This window comes from Myxocyprinus asiaticus, chromosome 46, assembly GCF_019703515.2.
Source record: "Myxocyprinus asiaticus isolate MX2 ecotype Aquarium Trade chromosome 46, UBuf_Myxa_2, whole genome shotgun sequence".
Lineage (NCBI taxonomy): Eukaryota > Metazoa > Chordata > Actinopteri > Cypriniformes > Catostomidae > Myxocyprinus > Myxocyprinus asiaticus.
The window spans coordinates 26,271,007-26,290,509 of NC_059389.1; the positions used below are offsets into that span (position 1 = coordinate 26,271,007).

The 19,503-nt window shown below is 40.5% G+C and overlaps 1 pseudogene; it reads right to left on the reverse strand.

The window, feature by feature from the left end:
• The window catches only part of LOC127436286 (NACHT, LRR and PYD domains-containing protein 12-like), a 65,309-nt pseudogene that overhangs the window by 10,447 nt on the left and 35,359 nt on the right, over positions 1-19,503 (reverse strand).

Here is a 19,503-nt window from a genome sequence, read left to right on the forward strand (position 1 = left end):
TATTCTTTATTGGCATGGATTCCACAAAATGTTGGAAACATTCCTTTGAGATTCTGGCCCATGTTGACATGACTGCATCACTCAATTTCAGATTTTTCAGCTGCACATTCATGCTGCAAATCTCCCATTCAACCACATCCCAAAGGTATTCTATTGGACTCAGATCTGGTGACTGGGAAGACCACTGAAGAACAGTGAACATATTGTCATGGTCATGATTGAGATTGAGATTACTTTTGCATTGTGACATGGTGCATTATCATGCTGGAAGTAGCCAGTAGAAGACTGGACTATTGTGGCCATGAAGGGATGCACATGAATTCAAAATTCTGACCCTTCCATCTGTGTGCCTCAGCAGAAATCGAGATTCATCAGACCAGGCTACATTTTCCATTCAACAACTGTCCAGTTTTGGTGAGCCTGTGCCCACTGCAGCCTTAGCTTTCTATTCTTGGCTGACAGAAGTGGAACCTGACGTGGTCTTCTGCTGTTGTAACCAATCCACCTCAAGGTTCGACTTATGCATTTGATGCATTCTGAGATCCTATTCTGCTCACTAAAACTGTATAGAGTGGTTATATGAGTTACCGTAGCTCGAACCATTCTGGCCATTCTCTTCTGACCTCTCTCAAAAGAGAGTCTGTCCGTAGAACTGGATGTTTTTTGTTTTTGCCTTCTGAGTAAACTCTAGAGACTGAAAATCCCAGGACTTCAGCAGTTATAGAAATACAGTTTTGTGCAAAAGTTTTAGGCACTTGTGAAAAATGTTGCATAGTGATGATGTCTTCAAAAATAGTGCCATAATTCGTTTTCATTTTTCAATTAACATCATCCAAAGTCTAGTAAATATAAAAAAGCTAAATCAATATTTGGTGTGACCAACTTTGCCTTCAAAACAGCACCAATTCACCTAGGGAGACCTGGACACAGTTTTTCTTGGTTGTTGGCTGATAGGATGTTCCAAGCTTCTTGGAGAATTTGCCACAGTTCTTCTCTATATTAAGGCTGTCTCAATTGCTTCTGTCTCTTCATGTAATCCCAGACTGACTCGATGTTCAGTGGGGGTCTCTGTGGGGCCATGCCATCTGTTGCAGGGCTACATGTTCTTCTATTCTATTCTATTTGCAGAAGGAATGTTTGGGAGTCTAAAATGTATATTACCTATTGACTCACTACAGCTAAAGATATAAATAACCATCTTAAGACAAATGTTTTTGTTAAACATCTTATGTGCCTAAGACTTTTGCACAGTACTGTACTCAAACCAGCCTGTCTGGCACCAACAATCATGCCAAGGTCAAAAACACTGAGATCACAATTTTTTTCCCTATTCTGATGGTTTATATGAAATTAACTGAAGCTCCTGACCAGTATCTGCATGATTTTATGCATTGCACTGCTGTCACACGATTGGGTGATTTGAGTATTGCATGAATAAGTAGGTGAACAGGTGTTGCTGATAAAGTGCTTAGTGAGTGTGTTTTTGTAGTATTTAATTCATCACTTGGAGCTTTTATTTTGGCAGACCTGGAGCCTTTATTTTGGTGGAAAGTGCAGAGTTTACTTAACAGTTTACATTGTTCCTCATTTAAAATTTGGTTAAACACTGTCATCTCCTTTTCTGTGATACTGTGTCACGTTTTTAGATTTGTATAATAACTTTGCTTTGAGTTTTGCCTTCAGGACAGCAGATGGAACAGCACCCTCTTCAACTCACTCAATTATACAGTGCAGCCGGAAAGTATTCACAGCGCTTCACTTTTTCCACATTTTGTTATGTTACAGCCTTATTCCAAAATGGATTAAATTCATTATTTTCCTCAAAATTCTACAAACAATACCCCATAATGACAACATGAAAGGAGTTTGTTTGAAATCTTTGCAAATTTATGAAAAATAAAAAAATGAACAAAATCACATATACATAAGTATTCACAGCCTTCGCTCAATACTTTGTTGAAGCACCTTTGGCACCAATTACAGCCTCAAGTCTTTTTGAGTATGATGCTACAAGCTTGGCACACCTATTTTTGGGCAGTTTCTCCCATTCTTCTTTGCAGGACCTCTCAAGCTCCATCAGGTTGGATGGGGAGAGTTGTCCTGTATCCACTCCTTTGTTATCTTGGCTGTGTGCTTAGGGTCGTTGTCCTGTTGGAAGATGAACCTTCGCTCCAATCTGAGGTGCAGAGTGCTCTGGAGCAGGTTTTCATCAAGGATGTCTCTGTACATTGCTGCATTCATCTTTCCCTCGATCCTGACTAGTCTCCCAGTTCCTTCAACTGAAAACATCCTCACAGCATGATGCTGCCACCACCAGGCTTCACTGTAGGGATGGTATTGGCCAGGTGATGAGCGGTGCCTGGTTTCCTCCAGACATGACGCTTGACATTCAGGCCAAAGAGTTCAATCTTTGTTTCATTAGACCAGAGAATTTTGTTTCTCATGGTCTGAGAGTCCTCCAGGTGGGCTGTCATGTGCCTTTTACTGAGGAGTGGCTTCCGTCTGGCCACTCTACCATGCAGGCCTGATTGGTGGAGTGCTGCAGAGATGGTTGCTCTTCTGGAAGGTTCTCCTCTCTCCACAGAGAAACGCTGGAGCTCTGTCAGAGTGACCAGCGGGTTCTTGGTCACCTCCTTGACTAAGGCCCTTCTTCCCCGATCGCTCAGTTTGGCTGGGCGGCCAGCTCTAGGAAGAGTCCTGGTGGTTCCAAACTTCTTCCATTTACGGATGATGGAGGCCACTGCACTCATTGGGACCTTCAATGCTGCAGAAATTTTTCTGTACCCTTCCCCAGACCTGTGCCTCGATACAATCCTGTCTCAGAGGTCTACAGACAATTCCTTGGACTTCATGGCTTGGTTTGTGCTCTGACATGCACTGTTAACTGTGGGACCTTATATAGACAGGTGTGTGCCTTTCCAAATCATGTCCAATCAACTGAATTTACCACAGGTGGACTCCAATCAAGTTGTAGAAACATCTCAAGGATGATCAGTGGAAACAGGATGCACCTGAGCTCAATTTCGATTGTCATGGCAAAGGCTGTGGATACTTATGTACATGTGATTTTTTTTTGTTTTTTATTTTAAATAAATTTGCAAAGATTTCAAACAAACTTCTTTCACATTGTCATTATGGGGTATTGTTTGTAGAATTTTGAGGAAAATAATGAATTTAATCCATTTTGGAATAAGGCAGTAACATAACAAAATGTGGAAAAAGTGAAGCGCTGTGAATACTTTCCAGATGCACTGTATGTATTTTTTTTTTTAAAGCATATGAATATAAAGTTAATTTCAACATACTGTTGGATATCCTAAAATAATCTGTTTTGAGTAAAAAGTCCTATTCAAATCTAAAGAATATAAATACGTTTTCAAAGAGGATTTAAAAATGGCTATTGAAAAAGCTGATCTCACATGGTAAGGGAGTCTATTCCAGAGATTAGGACCAACCACAGAGAAGGCACGATCACCCTTAGATCTATAGCGACAATGAGGAACATTAAAAAAAAGTTGATGAGAAGACCCGAGTGCTCTGGTGGGTAAGGGACGAGAAAATCCCTAATGTATTTGGGCGCGAGACCAGATAGTGCCTTGTAAACAATGCAGAATTTTTAAATCGACCCTGAATTTAATGGGAAGCCAGTGTAGAGAAGCTAATACAGGGGTAATGTGATCACTCTTTCTTGAACCTGTCAAAAATCTAGCTGCTGCATTTTGAACCAGCTGTAGGCGGGATAACGCAGTTTGAGGAGGCCAATGTACAATGAGTTACAATAGTCTAACCTTGATGAAATTAGTGAGAGGATCACATTTTCCAAGTCTTTGCTGGAAAGAAAATGTTTGACTTTAGCGATAGATCTCAAGTGGAAAAAGGTACCCTTGACAATGGCACTAATTTGTTTATTAAAAAGTAATGATGAATCTAAAATCACTCCAAGACTTCTTACATGATCTTGTACATTCGACGACAATATTTGCGAAAATTATTTGCCAGCCAATGTTTAATTTCTTCGAAGCAATTTAGGATGGTATCAAATAAACACTTCTTGTCTAAGCTCACTGGTAAATAAAATTGGGAATCGTCAGCATAACAGTGATAGAATATGCTGTACTTCTGGAAAATAAAGCTCAGAGGAAGCATATACGATGCCACATGATAAATGAGCTGATGTAGAAGAGAAATTCTTTACAGAAAACATCCTATCTTTTAGATAGGAGGCAAATCACTGGAGGGCCATACCCTGGATGCCAAACCCACACAATTACAACAGTCTACACACTATTACAAACTATTTGATTTTGATCTGATTTTGATCCTAAAGAATCAGCTTCTGTCTCACTATTGCAGAATATAACATACTGTTTATCGAGTCATGTGTGATTCTCAGAGAGATGATCTTACCACAGTATCTCCAGTCTACAGTGAGGATTCTCCAGTCCAGCAGAGAGCAGCTTCACTCCTGAGTCTCCTAGTTTATTCTTATACAGATCGAGTTCTCTCAAGTGTGAGGGGTTTGATCTCAGAGCTGAAGCCAGAGCAGCACAACCTCCATCTGTGACACCACAAATCACCAACCTGCAGAGAACAATGACACACTCTTCACTCTCTCAGTTCACATCACACAGATTAGTTCATCTTTATCACAGAGAGTCTACAATATTATTGTTACATCACAGATGAGCTACACAAGCTACATTATCATCAGGGTTTGAAATAAAATTATTGAAAAATGTGTTTATTAAGTTTATTAAATCCCTTCATTCTAAATGACTTGCCTATATGAAAGTTTACCATTGATCTACCCTTGTTTAACAGTGGCATTTGTAATGATAAGGCCTTTACCACAGGTAAGACCATGGATGGCTCCACATTTCTGTGGTTAGGTTGATAGTCTTTTCTAAAAAAATAAAATTATAGTGTTTGTTATGAAAAAACAAATAGCTTTAACACATTTAGAAACCTTTAACTACAACTTTCACAGCTGCAATAAAAATATAATAGATTCGCCCTGTTAGATCATCCATTCTGACGAATGAATGTTTTCCATCCTGCTGACTACACCAAAAATGTTAGATAGTCCATTCTGAAGAATAAATGTTTTCCATCCTGAACAACAATGTCAGGAATGTTAGATCCAGTCTTCCACTAGACCTCTCTCTCCATCAGAAGACAGTAAATATATCCAAATATCAGAGTTAGATCTGATATACAAAACCAGTCAACATCAACAACTTGTGATGTTAATTCACTCTTCTACCAGCCCAAGAGTTAGGCAGAGTTGCCATCACCGAACAAATTCCACCACGTACAACAATACTGAATCAGTTGGTGTTCGGGAAGATTTTGTTGTTGTTGATTTTGCCTAAGCGCGGTTGTAGCCGGTGTGCTGTGGAGAAAATGTGCCGCCAAAGGCTGCTTGCAGCGGTCACACGGCTAAAAAAAAACTTTTAAGCCCTTGTGAAAAGCGAGCTGAAGGGTGTGCATGAAGCAGGGCACTGATTCCCATAGACTTTAATTTTCCAGAAACATGTTGCTAGTGTTGTCATGAATGCATGCTAACACTTTTTCAGAGGTCGACAACCACCTTTTTGTTGCACTCTTTAAGTAATTGGCTATGATCACAGCGGTAAGTCTTTTGTCGAAACTGTGCGTCTCTAATACTGCACTGTGAACTTTCCATTCATTGATATAGTGTCATGAAATGTTACACAGTCAGTGGTTAGTGAAGTCCACAAATCAGTAGTAACAGCCACCTTTCTTTGACTTCAACAGACTGTGTCTCAGTAAAAAAGCACTCCTTTCATACAGTGTCGATGCATTATGAACTAACATTAACTAACAATGAACAATTTTATTTTTGTAAACTAACATTCACAAAGATTACTAAATGCTGTAAAAATATACTGTTCATTGTTAGTTCATGATACCTGTAACTGACACCAAAGTCAGTTTAGATATATTTATGCTTAAGTATTTTCCATTATTTTCCAAGATAATAAAGACCTTTAATTTGTAAATTAAACCCAGTTAAGAGTGAACTGTTTTAACAGGGACTTATATTATGATAAAAAAATAAAAATAAAAAATAAAAACAGAGAGAAAGGAAAGATAGTTGTTCCACATGCAGTTCTAGGCTGCGTTACACTTCACTTTAAACATCCACTCGCTAACTTCCCTAAGCACCTCCCCTCAGGGGAATCCCCACCGCCATTTTTGAAGTCCATTCCACTTAGTTAAGTGGGCGAGTGAAGTTTCTGTTGACAGATCCTCAACTCCTCAATTTTGGCCGAGGGAGCAAGCCTACTCAGATGTACGCTTCAGACTCAATATTCCAAAATGCAAGTCGACTGTGACATCACAGCAAAGATCACACTAAAACTACCCCACCCCCAAACAACTCTATTGTATGACGAAAGTACATTTAGGTCAATTGAGCAGTTTAGAAAAGTTATACAGAGATTTAACAGCATAATACTTGTAGCTACCTTAAACTGACTGTTTATTACAGTTTATTTACACTTAGGTTGAAGTCATTAAAACAAATTTTTTACCACTCCACAGATTTAATACTAGCAAACTATAGTTTTGGCAAGTCGTTTAAGACATCTACTTTGTGCATGACATGAGTAATTTTTCCAACAATTGTTTCACTTTTAACGGACTATATCACAATTCCAGTGGGTCAGAAGTTTACATAACTGTGCCTTTAAGCAGCTTGGAAAATTCCAGACAATGATGTCAAGCCTTTAGACAATTAGCCAATTAGCTTCTGATAGGTGGTGTACTGAACTCGAGGTGTACCTGTGGATGTATTTCAAGGCCTACCTTTAAACTTTTCATCTCTTCAAACTTTGCATGACATCATGGGAAAATCAAAAGAAATTAGTCAAGACCTCAGAAAAAAAAATGTGGACCTCCACAAGTCTGGTTCATCCTTGGGTGTAATTTCCAAATGCCTGAAGGTACCACGTTCATCTGTACAAACAATAGTTCGCAAGCATAAACACCATGGGACCATTCAGCCATCATACCGCTCAGGAAGGAGATGCATTCTGTTTCATAGAGATGAACGTAGTTTGGTATGAAAAGTGTAAATCAATCCCAGAACAACAGCAAAGGACCTTTGCTGGAGGAAACAGGTAGACAAGTATCTATATCCACAGTAAAACGAGTCCTAAATCGACATAACCTGAAAGGCTGCTCAGCAAGGAAGAAGCCACTGCTCCAAAACCACCATAAAAATGCCAGACTACAGTTTGCAAGAGCACATGGGGACAAAGATCTTACTTTTTGGAGAAATGTCCTCTGGTCTAATGAAACAAATATTTAACTGTTTGGCCATAATGACCATTGTTATGTTTGGAGGAAAAAGGGTGAGGCTTGAAAGCAGAAGAACACTGAAGCATGGGGGTGGCAGCATCATGTTGTGGGGGTGCTTTGCTGAAGGAGGGACTGGTGCACTTCACAAAATAAATATCATCATGAGGAAGGAAAATTATGTGGATATATTGAAGCAACATCTCAAGACATCAGGAAAGTTAAAGCTCGGTCAAAAATGGGTCTTCCAAATGGACAGTGACCCCAAGCATACCTCCAAAATTGTGGCAAAATGGCTTAAGGACAACAAAGTCAAGGTATTGGAGTGGCCATCACAGAGCCCTGACCTCAATCCGATAGAAAATTTGTTGGCAGAACTGAACAAGTGTGTGCGGGCAAGGAGGCCTACAAACCTGACTCAGTTACACCAGTTCTGTCTGGCCAAACTTCCAGCAACTTATTGTGAGAAGCTTGTGGAAGGCTACCCAAAAAGTTTGACCCAAGTTAAACAATTTAAAGGCAATGCTACTAAATACTAACAAAGTGTATGTAAACTTCTGACCCACTGGGAATGTGATGAAAGAAATAAAAGCTGAAATAAATAATTCTCTCTGCTATTATTCTGACATTTCAGATTCTCAAAATAGTGACCCTAACTGACCTACGACAGGGAATGTTTTCTACAATTAAATGTAAGGAATTGCTGAAAAACTGAGTTTAAATGTATTTGGCAATGGTGTATGTAAACTTATGACTTTAACTGTATGTTCACTGTAATGTTACCATTTTTTTTTTTGTAAAACTTGATTAATTCTTTCTAACAATTATTCCAATAAAAAATATTTTTTTCTTAACAGACAAGATTTATACATAAGCCTCTGATATTACAACTAAACTTTACCTGAATCTGTGATTGCATCAATCTACGAAAAATGTGTCTTCTCAGGTGCAAAAATCACTAAATAATTCCACAAATTAACAACGTGCTCCAAGTGATCAAGGGCTTAGGGTGTTCCAGTTAAACCCATTGCACAGGTTCCACCAGTAGTGGGCACTCACGCAACGTAAGCAATAAAGTACATCCAAATCCATAAAACACAGAGAAGTCAGCGAGGGAAGGGGATACAATTTTGAAGTGTAATGCAGCCCTAGATAGAGTGTTCTGAATTTTTTATATTGTTTATCCAAATTATCCTACTTGTCTGAAGTTACAGAAAATGTTTCAAAATGCAAAATTAAGTTTCCTTTGGTAATAAGCAGTCAGTACGTTTTTTGATTTATTGATTTAATATTTATTGATATGTGATTTTATGTGATTGTTAATGCTTCTTATTGGAAAAGAGTCTTTCTTACTATGCTTAAAGTGATTGTGTGTCATTTGTGGATTATTTCATATGGATGTTTATATTGCAATGTGAAGAGTAACACCTGAACAAAGAGTATATTAGCCATGCTTGAGTGACGTTAACTCTGTAAAGAGACATTTAACTATCTAAAGAAGTACAAAGACAACATTTGTTTTTATGTTATTTGTTTTGTTTATGACGACCTTATTCTGTATTCTAATTTTAAGTACTCATTTTATGTCTTTCTTGAATATATTTTAGTTCTCACAGCATCTTTAGTTAGATGGTGATCCATCTGGGGAAACTATCAATAAATTGCCAGTCATAAGAGAATACTTGTGCTTGTAAATATTACTGGGAGGAGCTACAATACCTAATGCATTAACTAATGTTAACGAATGGAACCTTAATATACTGTAAAGTGTTACCCATTAATTCTTTAAATCTTCCCCCATGACAACACTTCGGGGCAGTGAGTTTTTTGGTTAAAGCCAAAACATTATGACCACCCACCTAATATGCTGTTGGTCCTCTACGTGCCGCCATAACAGTGCCTACCCGCCAAGGCATGGACTCTACAAGACCCCTGAAGGTGTCCTGTGGTATCTGGCAACAAGACATTAGCAGCAGATCCTCCAAGTCCTGTAAGTTGCGAGGTGGAGACGGAATTGTTGGTCCAGCACAGCCAACAGATGCTCAGTCGGATTGAGATCTGGGGAATTTGGAGGCCAGGGCGACACCCTGAACCCTTCATCATATTCCTCAAACCATTCACAAACAATATGTGCAGTGTGGCAGGGCAAATTATCCTACTGAAAGAGGCCACTGCCATCAGGGAATACCATTGCTATGAAGAGGTGTACATGGTCTGAAACTATGTTTAGGTAGGTGACACGTGTCAAATTGACATCCACGTGAGTGGCCGGACCCAGGGTTTCCCAGCAGAACATTGCCTAGAGCATCACACTCCATCCACCAGCTTGTTGTCTTCCCACAGTGCATCTTGGTGCCATCACTTCCCCAGGTAAACAGTGCACACGTACAAGGCCGTCCACATGATGAAATAGAAAACGGGACTCATTGGACCAGGCAACCTTCTTCCACTGCTCTAAGGTCCAGTTCCAACACTTGCGTGCCAATTGCAGGTGCTTTCGATGGTGGACAGAGGTCATCATGGACACTCTGACCGGTCTGCGGCTATGCAGCCCCATACGCCGCAGGGTGCAATGCACTGTGTGTTGTGATACATTCCTCCTGTTGCCCTCGCACATCAATGAGCCTTGGGCGCCCAACACCCTGTCGCTGGTTTGTGGTTTGTCCCTCTTCGGACCACTGTCTGTAGGTACACATCACTGCTGACCAGGAGCACCCAACAAGTCTTGCTGTTTCAGAGATGCTCTGACCCAGTCGTCTGGCCATAACAATTTGGCCCTTGTCAAAGTCACTCAGGTCTTTACTCCTGCCCATTTCTCCTGCATTCAACACATTTACTATGAAAACTGATTGTTCGCATACCATCTAATCTACCCAAACTTTGACATGTGTCCTTGTTAGGAGATGATCAACGTTATTCGCTTCACCTGTGAGTGGTCATAATGTTTTGGCTCATCTGTGTTATTTTATCAGCTCTGCGTGTATTGCATTGTCTCTTTACTGTGGAAATGTGTATTCTTGTCAGGCTTGCATCTTCTTTTTCACTTGTCATTTTGTTGAAATGTGAGGTGATATTATACTTATTATACTTGTTGTAAATGACAGCTTGGCGCTGCACATCTTGCACTGAACTGTATTTTCATCTATTTTATTAAAGTGATTCTAAACCTCACAGCTCTCGCTTCACTCTCAAAGCCATTGTTTCATATTTTGTTCCAGGTCTCAGATCTGTGAAACGCTGTCCCAACCAATCAGACCACCATAACCAATTACAAGATAAAACATTTTAACTCACAATCATCGTTTTAATGCAACAAATGTGTTGTATTTTTTATTTTGATCCTAAATCCTCAGTCTCAGTCTTGCTATTGCAGAAAATAACATACTGTATGTCAGTGAATGCGTGATTCTCACAGAGATGATCTTACCCCAGCATCTCCAATTTACAGTGAGGATTCTCCAGTCCAGCAGAGAGCAGCTTCACTCCTGAGTCTCCTAGTTTATTCCATGACAGATTCAGTTTTCTCAGGTGTGAGGGGTTTGATCTGAGAGCTGAAGCCAGAGCAGCACAACCTTCATCTGTGACACCACAATCCTTCAACCTGCAGAGAACAATGACTCGCTCTTCACTCTCTCAGTTCAGTATATACAGATCAGTTCAAAGTCATTATTACACAGAGTCTACAATATTAAATTATTATATATACAGATTTTCCTTTATATTTTGACTCTACAGTTCATTATACTCTAAAAACATACAATAAGTTTCAGAACTCAAAACTTCCTCCACAGTCCAACAAGAGCATTTATTGAAATCAAGCTCCAAAAATGACTTGTTTTCTACCTCTGTAACTTTGTGATATCACAAGGTTACACACTTCAACACATGCCTCCACATGAAGACATCCACACGCCTTTATCCAGCTGTTCGAGTGGACAGCCGAATCCTGGGGATGGGCCAACAACCAGTGGGTGGTCCACCTCTTGCCGCAGTTGACCGGGGAAGCCCAACTCGTGGCCCAACAACTTCCGGTGACAGACCTCCTGGACTACGAGAGCCTGAGACGAGCCATCCTGCAATGGGTCGGTCGCAGCCCCGAACAGCACCACCAGCATTTCCAGTCTCTTATGCTTGGAGAGCTCGGCTGCCCATTTGCCTTTGCCCAACAGCTTCGTGACTCTTGCCAGTGGTGGTTGCTGGCAGCAGAACGCAAAGCTGTGGCAGTAGTTGATCTGGTGGTGCTGGAGCAGTTTATCACCCAGCTACTGAAAGTGATGGTGGAATGGATCTAGTGCCACTGCCCGGTGTCACTGGATGCAGCCGTCCAGCTGTTGGCAAGTTGGGGAAATCAATTATGAGGTTAAACGAACAGATAGAGGTGGAGTGTGTCAGATTTACCACCTCAATCTCCTAAAACCTTGGATAGAGGCGGTCCCCTTTACTTTGGCGACAGTGGTTCCGAAAGCAAGAAGAGCTCGGACCGGAGGTTAACTTGAGCCACCAATCGGGTCACTTGCGGAGACCACCTCTCACAGTCACAAGTCATCAAAATGTCACAAGAATCTCATAGAGCACCATATCAAAATGGCCCCAGGGGTAGTGGTACGCAGTCGCCCCTATCAATTATCCGAACACAAAAAAGTGGTTCATGAAGAATTAAAGGCAATGCTAGATATTGGGGTAATGGAAGAATCCCACAGTGACTGGGCCAGCCCGGTGGGGCTGGTTCCGAAAAGTGACGGCTCGGTTCTGTGTAGATTATAGAAAGGTCAATGCAGTGTCTAAATTTGATGTGTGCCCGATGCCTTGGATTGATGAACTGCTCGATTGGTTAGGTGCGGCTCGCTTTTATTCTACACTGGATTTAACAAAGGGATATTAGCAGATCCCCTTAACTTGCATGTCCCGTGAAAAGATGGCATTTTCCACATCATTCGGGTTACACTAATTTGTGACGCTTCTGTTTGGTTTGTTCAGGGCCCCGGCTACGTTTAAGGGACTAATGGACAGAATCCTCAGACTGCACGCTGCTTACGCCGCGGCACCTGCAATATCTGAGGGCTGTCCTGAGGTCGTTGAGATGAGCGGGACTCACGGCAAACCCAAAGAAGTGCGCAACTGGGCAGGTGGAAGTATGGTATCTGGGCTTGCACTTGGGTCATGGACAGGTGAGGCCCCAAATTGATAAGACCGCAGCGACTGCAGCCTGCCCGAGACCTAAGACCAAAAAGGAGGTGAGACAGTTCCTGGGGCTGGCTGGCTATTACTGTAGGTTTGTGCCTAACTATTCGACCGTCACCAGTCCGCTAATTGATCTGACTAAAAAGGGGGCACCAAATCCGGTCCAGTGGACAGAACCATGTCAGCAGGCATTCACGCAAGTGAAAGCTGCACTTTGTGGTGAGCTGCTGTTACGCTGTCCTGATTTCTCTCTTCATTTTTGTTTTACAGACTGACGTGTCAGACAGGGGGTTGGGGGACATGTTGTCCCAGGTGGTCGAGGGGGAGGAGCACCCGTTGTTGTACAGCACCATCGAGAAGAAATATCTGGCCATCCTGTGGGCAGTCCTGACCCTTTGGTACTACCTCCTGGGACAGGCCTTTACCCTCTGTTCGAACCATGCCCCACTCCAGTGGCTCCATTGCATGAAAGATTCCAACACATGGATCACCCTCTTCAGCCTTTTAAGTTCGAGGTGACCCACAGGCCAGGTGTACAGATGACTGTGGTGGATTTCCTCTCCAGGAATGGGGGGGAGTAAGTGACAGGCCATGATTCGGTCAGGTGGGTCCTTGTTCCCTGTTGCCCTCTGCCCCAGTTCCCTGGATTCCAGTTTTCCCCTACGGGGTAGTTTTTGTTGTTTTTCCCCCTCGTGGGAGTTTGAGTTTATTTAATAAATTATTTTATTTTATTGAACTCTGCATGTGGGTCCATTTCTCTGCACATCATAACAGTATGTGGAGGTGGGGGCGTGGTTGAGCGCTGGTTTGTGAATGGAGAGCGAGTTCAGGAGACGAGAGCAGTAAGGACTGTCACCTGTGGGAAATTATCTCTGACAGCTATTTGTCTGACAGTGAGAGCTAGAGGGAGCAGCCAGAGCTGCAGTGGAGGAAGAGAGAATCTAGAGTCACAAGACGATGCCTCCTTTTTTTTTTTTTTTTTTTTCAATTAACATTTTTTATTGATTCATAGACATATCACAAAGAAAAAACACAACATATATACATTGAATCACATTTAATCCCGACTATTACCCCTCCCCATCTTGGATCTTAACACACCCCCAAAAAACATGGGTTGTGCCTCCATCTTCCGATTGGCATCGCCAGCAGGTCTTTAAGACCAAGCCTATGCAATCTAGAGGGGAACCAATAAATCTATGTAAAATCTTGAATTGCATAAGGCATACCCTTGCATCTCTAGATGCAGATCTGATGTTTTTTAGAATCCTAGCCCACACTCCCTCCTCCAATACCAAGTTGAACTACTCCCAAAAGCAATACAGAGCAGGTGACGCAGCTGTAAATACCTATAGAACTGAGATCTGGGAATCTCAAAATGTTCAACCACATTTTCAAAACATCTCAATACTCCACTCATATAGGTCACAGAGTATAGTAACCCCCCTCACAATCCACTCCAGCAGACCAGCAGAAAGGGGACTTATTAATACATAATTTAGGGTTCAGCCATATGCTTGAGGCAACATTTAAATTAAGGTCAAAATTAAACACTCTGAACACTTTTGTCCATACCGAGTGCATATGCAAGATAACGGGGTGTAACTTAACTTCTCTGATTAGTTTGATAGAAAGGCTTTGTAATGGCAAAATAGACCCCACCTGATCTGTATGTACAGTTGTGCTCAAAAGTTTGCATACTCTTGGAGGAACTGGTAATATATGTACCATTTTTAAAGAAAACATGAATGAGCAGGCAAAACACATTTCTTTTATTTCTTATGGGATTCATTTAAAACTGTAGGTTGTAACAGAATGGCACAATCATAAAACAAAATATACTGTGTATTGGCCCCTTTAGCATCAATGACAGTGTGCAGTCTTTTGTAATAGTTGTCTATGAGGCCCCAAATTCTTGCAGGTGGTATAGTTGCCCATTCGTCTTGGCAAAATGCCTCCAGGCCATGCAAAGTCTTTGGTCGTCTTGCATGAACCGCATGTTTGAGATCTCCCCAGAGTGGCTCGATGATATTAAGGTCAGGAGACTGTGATGGCCACTCCAGAACTTTCACCTTTTTCTGCTGTAACCACTGGAGGGTCAACTTGGCCTTGTGCTTAGGGTCATTGTCGTGCTGGAAAGTCCAAGAGCGTCACATGCGCAGCTTTCATGCAGAAGAATGCAAATTGTCTGCCAGTATTTTCTGATAACATGCTGCATTCATCTTGCCATCAATTTTCACAAGACTCCCCATGCCTTTAGAGCCCACACACCTACAAAACATCAGTGAGCCACCACCATGCTTCACATTGGGGATGGTATTCTTTTCACTATAGGCCTTGTTGACCCCTCTCCAAACATAGTGCTTATGGTTGTGACCATAAAGCTCTATTTTGGTCTCATCACTCCAAATTACAGTGTGCCAGAAGCTGCGAGGCGTGTCAATGTGTTGTCGGGCATATTGTAACTGAGCTTTTTTGTGGCATTGGCGCAGTAAAGGCTTCTTTCTAGCAACTCGACCATGCAGCTCATTTTTGTTAAAGTATCGTCGCATTGTGCTCCTTGAAAAACCACACTATCTTTTTCCAGATCAGCCTCTATTTCTCCTGAGGTTACCTGTGGGTTTTTCTTTGTATCCCGAACAATTCTTCTGGCAGTTGTGGCTGAAATCTTTCTTGGTCTACCTGACCTTGGCTTGCTATCAAGAGATCCCCAAATTTTCCACTTCTTAATAAGTAACTAAACAGTACTGACTGGCATTTTCAAGGCTTTGGATATCTTTTTATATCCTTTTCCATCTTTATAAAGTTCCATTACCTTGTTACGCAGGTCTTTTGACAGTTCTTTTCTGATCCCCATGGCTCAGTATCTAGCCTGCTCAGTGCATCCATGTGCTAACAAACTCATTGACTATTTATACACAGACACTAATTGCAATTTAAAAAGCCACATGTGTGGGAAATTAACCTTTAATTGCCATTTAAACCTGTCTGTGTCACCTTGTGTGTCTGTAACAAGGCCAAACATTCAAGGGCATGTAAACTTTTGATCAGGGCCATTTGGGTGATTTCTGTTATCATTATGATTTAAAAAGGAGCCAAACAACTATGTGATAATAAATGGCTTCATATGATCACTATCCTTAAATAAAAGACAGACATTTTTTTGCATGATCACTCATATTTTCAAAATCAATGGCAAAATTTCACAATTTCTATTATAACTGTATAAGAGATGTCATAACTTTACTTCATCGGTTAGCCAGAATTTTTGACAATATTTTTATGTCTAGCTGGATCAGGAAAATTGGATGGTAACTCTTACACTCGCTTGTATCTTTGTCCTTTTTAGGAATCAGACTGATCTGGGCTTGTGTCTTGTTGGCAGAAGCTTTGCATTCTTTCATGATTCCGTATAAACTTCTAACAAAAGTGGAGCCAGTTCTGTAGTATAAGATCTAAAAAATTTAGCGACAAAGCCATCTGGCCCCGGAGACTTGCCTGTAGGCAAGGCCTTAATTACCTCGCCAAGCTCCTCCACGTTTATCTCAGAATCAAGAGAATTTTTTTGCTCATTCGCCAATTTAGGTTGTGGCCTCCCAAGCCACGCCCACAGAGGATACTCCATTTAGACATTGATTTCAGCCTTTAGCTTTTGTTGGAATTCAGGATTTTGCAAAAGGGATACATTAAAGCGTCGACTATATGATTTATTTTTCTCCGTATGTGGCAACACCTCTAAACTCACCAGGGCGTGATCCAAGACTAAAATGTTTCCAATTGAACAATCAACAACAGATGAAATGAGGGACTTAGACATAAAAATCTAACATCTAATCTATTCTAGAATAAATCTTATGGACTGATGAAAAGAATGTATAGTCCCTACCAGATGAGTTTAAAAGTCTCCAAATATCTGTAAGACCAAGATTTTTACACATCCTGTGAAGCATCACTGTTGCTCTAGGGGGCTTACACAATTTTGCTTCACTATAATCAAGGACTGAGTCCATCAAAAGATTAAAGTCTCCTCCCAATATTATATCATGAGGGGTGCCAGCGGCTTGCAACATCCTTTCAAGACCTATAAAAAAGCCTTGATCATCAGCACTAGGTGCGTAAATATTAGACAAAATCAACCTTTGCCCCCGAATTTCAGCTAAAACAATAATGACTCTTCCTAATTTATCTTTAATCTGTTTTAGACATTTGAATTGTAGATGCTTACTTAATGTAATGACTCTCCTGCTCTTATTTGAGCCAGCACTAAAGAAAACATGTCCACCCCATATCTTCCCAAATTTTTCAGCTTTCTGCAGGGAAAGATGCGTTTCTTGAAGAAACACCATATCATATTTCTTACATTTAAAAAAGAAATAACCTTCCTTCTTTTTATGGGGAGCCCCAACCCATTCACACTCCACATGGAGAGAGACAATTCGCTCATATTAACATTTGACATTTTGACATATTCAAAAAAATAAATTGTATGTCAAAAATAAAATTATAACGACCACATTCCAACATCAGTGCAACAATCAAACCCTGAACATCCCCCGAACACAAAAAACAGAAAAAAGAAAAACATGCACATTAACCCCGCACACGACAGCGCCAACTGGCATCCATCCCTCTAAACTCAAACAGTCCATGTACGCCTACGAGAGCCCCCGCGACAACTTTACCTGCTGCTCAGGGGCTTCAGCTTGAGCAGGTAAGTGTCTTTTAATCTCCAGAGCCGAGGATTTTGAATTCTTTGACATATTGTCTTCCTAGTACAGTTAAGAATCAGGGTGTATCGAATCTCACCGGTTTATGACACCAAAAGTATTAAAACTAGCAAAGTGCGCAGAGCTCGCCATTCACATGTCCAAACCTCGCATGGCACCATGCGACCAATCGATGCTGTCTGTGTTAAAGAGAATAATTACTTTTGTTTATTATTGAGCGACAGAGTATTGGTGTGTGCGCTGGAAAGCGGCAAGTATAATAAACAACGCTAAAAAGTGTGAGCTGGTTCCCACTTCCTCATTTTCCTTGAGACTGACCTGAGACCAGTCACAGTTACAAACCCATTTGATTTAGCTTCTTCCATGAAATACATACAGGAGATGTTAGACAGAATGTTAGCCTTTTAAAATCACCATTCATTTTCACTGTATGGAAAAAAGATGCAATGCAAGAATGTTCATTGATAAGGGTTGAACTATTTTTCTCCATTCTAGATCTAACTTGATCCAGGTTCTTCAATCAGCTTGAACAAGTAAGATTTTACTCACTTTCACTTTGATAAAAGTTCATTTGAACTTATAACGCTACATGCCACTTTAGTAGAGTGGGCAAAATTAGTACACTTACAGAGAAGTATAGTGAAGTGTATCTTTAACACGAGTATCTCCTTCTCCAGCTTACACTGCCTGTTATTCTCCTGTGCCTCAGAGTCAGCTGGCTTCTTCTTGCTACTCTTACTGAATATGGATGCTATATCTGCTGTCTTTATTTTCATTTTGATTTATTTTACTGGCATACATACACCTGTTCCAAAAGCACAACGTATCAGCTTTACTGCAGCAGGTTTTAAAGATAATCAATTAATGTACTTTTCAGAAGTCATGTGTCTCTGAGTCTCTCTGTCCCACTCACCACTGCCACAGCGCAAATCAACCCGTATGAAGAGCAAAAAAGAAATGTGCTTGTGACAGTAATAACAGGGAAATAAATATTCTGCTACACACATTGCATAGAGCTGTAGATGCCACTGTTCTGCAATAATGATGCTGACTTGAGACATCTTTTCCCAAATACTTCATAATGAGTTATTTTTATGACTGAAACCAAAACCTTTGAGCGGGTAAAATAGTAACACTTTCTAATCTAAGCACTTTTGGAGCTAGTATTGGATATATCTGTCTTGTTTTTGAGGGTATCCCTGGTGTGTGTATGTGTGTGTTGTGTTTAGATAGCCAGTGTGACATGATCTTTGACAGTAACAACAGAACTGATAAATGCTGTAAAAGTGCGGGTCTATGATAAATAAACAGGCCTATATGTGATCTTTATAGTGATCATATAGTGATATATATATATATATATATATACACACACACACACACAAATATATACACAGGGCTCATGTTGATGGAGGTGCAAGGGGATGCCCCTTTGTTGAAAAAATATCGCAAAAACCATCCCCCTAGTAAAACCACCATCCCCACCATCAATTGTGTCATGTATTATTTAGAACTAATCATGCAAATAAAATATTTTAATCAGAATTAGATTAGATAGATTTTGATATACTTTATTTGGGGTTGCCAGATATCAAGAGAGGAAATCCTCCAATCAGATCTTTACACCTGCACAGTTTGGAGATATTCTGCCAGTGTTAGACTTTAGTTGAACAATCTGGCCACTATGAGCGCATAAGCTCGCTCTCCACTGCGAAAAGGCGACTTAAAAAACTGTGTGACAGGTCTCTTGCTACTTTAAATCAAATCAAAATCAAATCACTTTATTGTCACACAGCCATATACACAAGTGCTATGGTGTATGAAATTCTTGGGTGCAGTTCCGATCAACATAGCAGTCGTGACAGTGATGAGACATATACCAATTTACAATAACATCAAATTAACACAACACAATTTAAACATCTGTTATACACATAATTACACTCAACAGTATACAAATAATAACATACACTGTACAGTATACAATACGCACTATATAGATACACATTATTCAGTAAAAATAAAAAATAAAAATATGTAAAAACGTATATATATATATAGAATGTACAGTATTGTACTGTATTGACATTCAGGCTGTCGGTTGATAGTCAGTTGTTAAGAGAGAACATAATATAATAATCATAATATAATTTATGACAGTCCGGTGTGAGATATAAGAGTAAGGGTAATAAAGTGCAGTGCTGATGTATTTTGATCGTGGGAGATCAAGAGTTCAAAAGTCTGATTGCTTGGGGGAAGAAGCTATCATGGA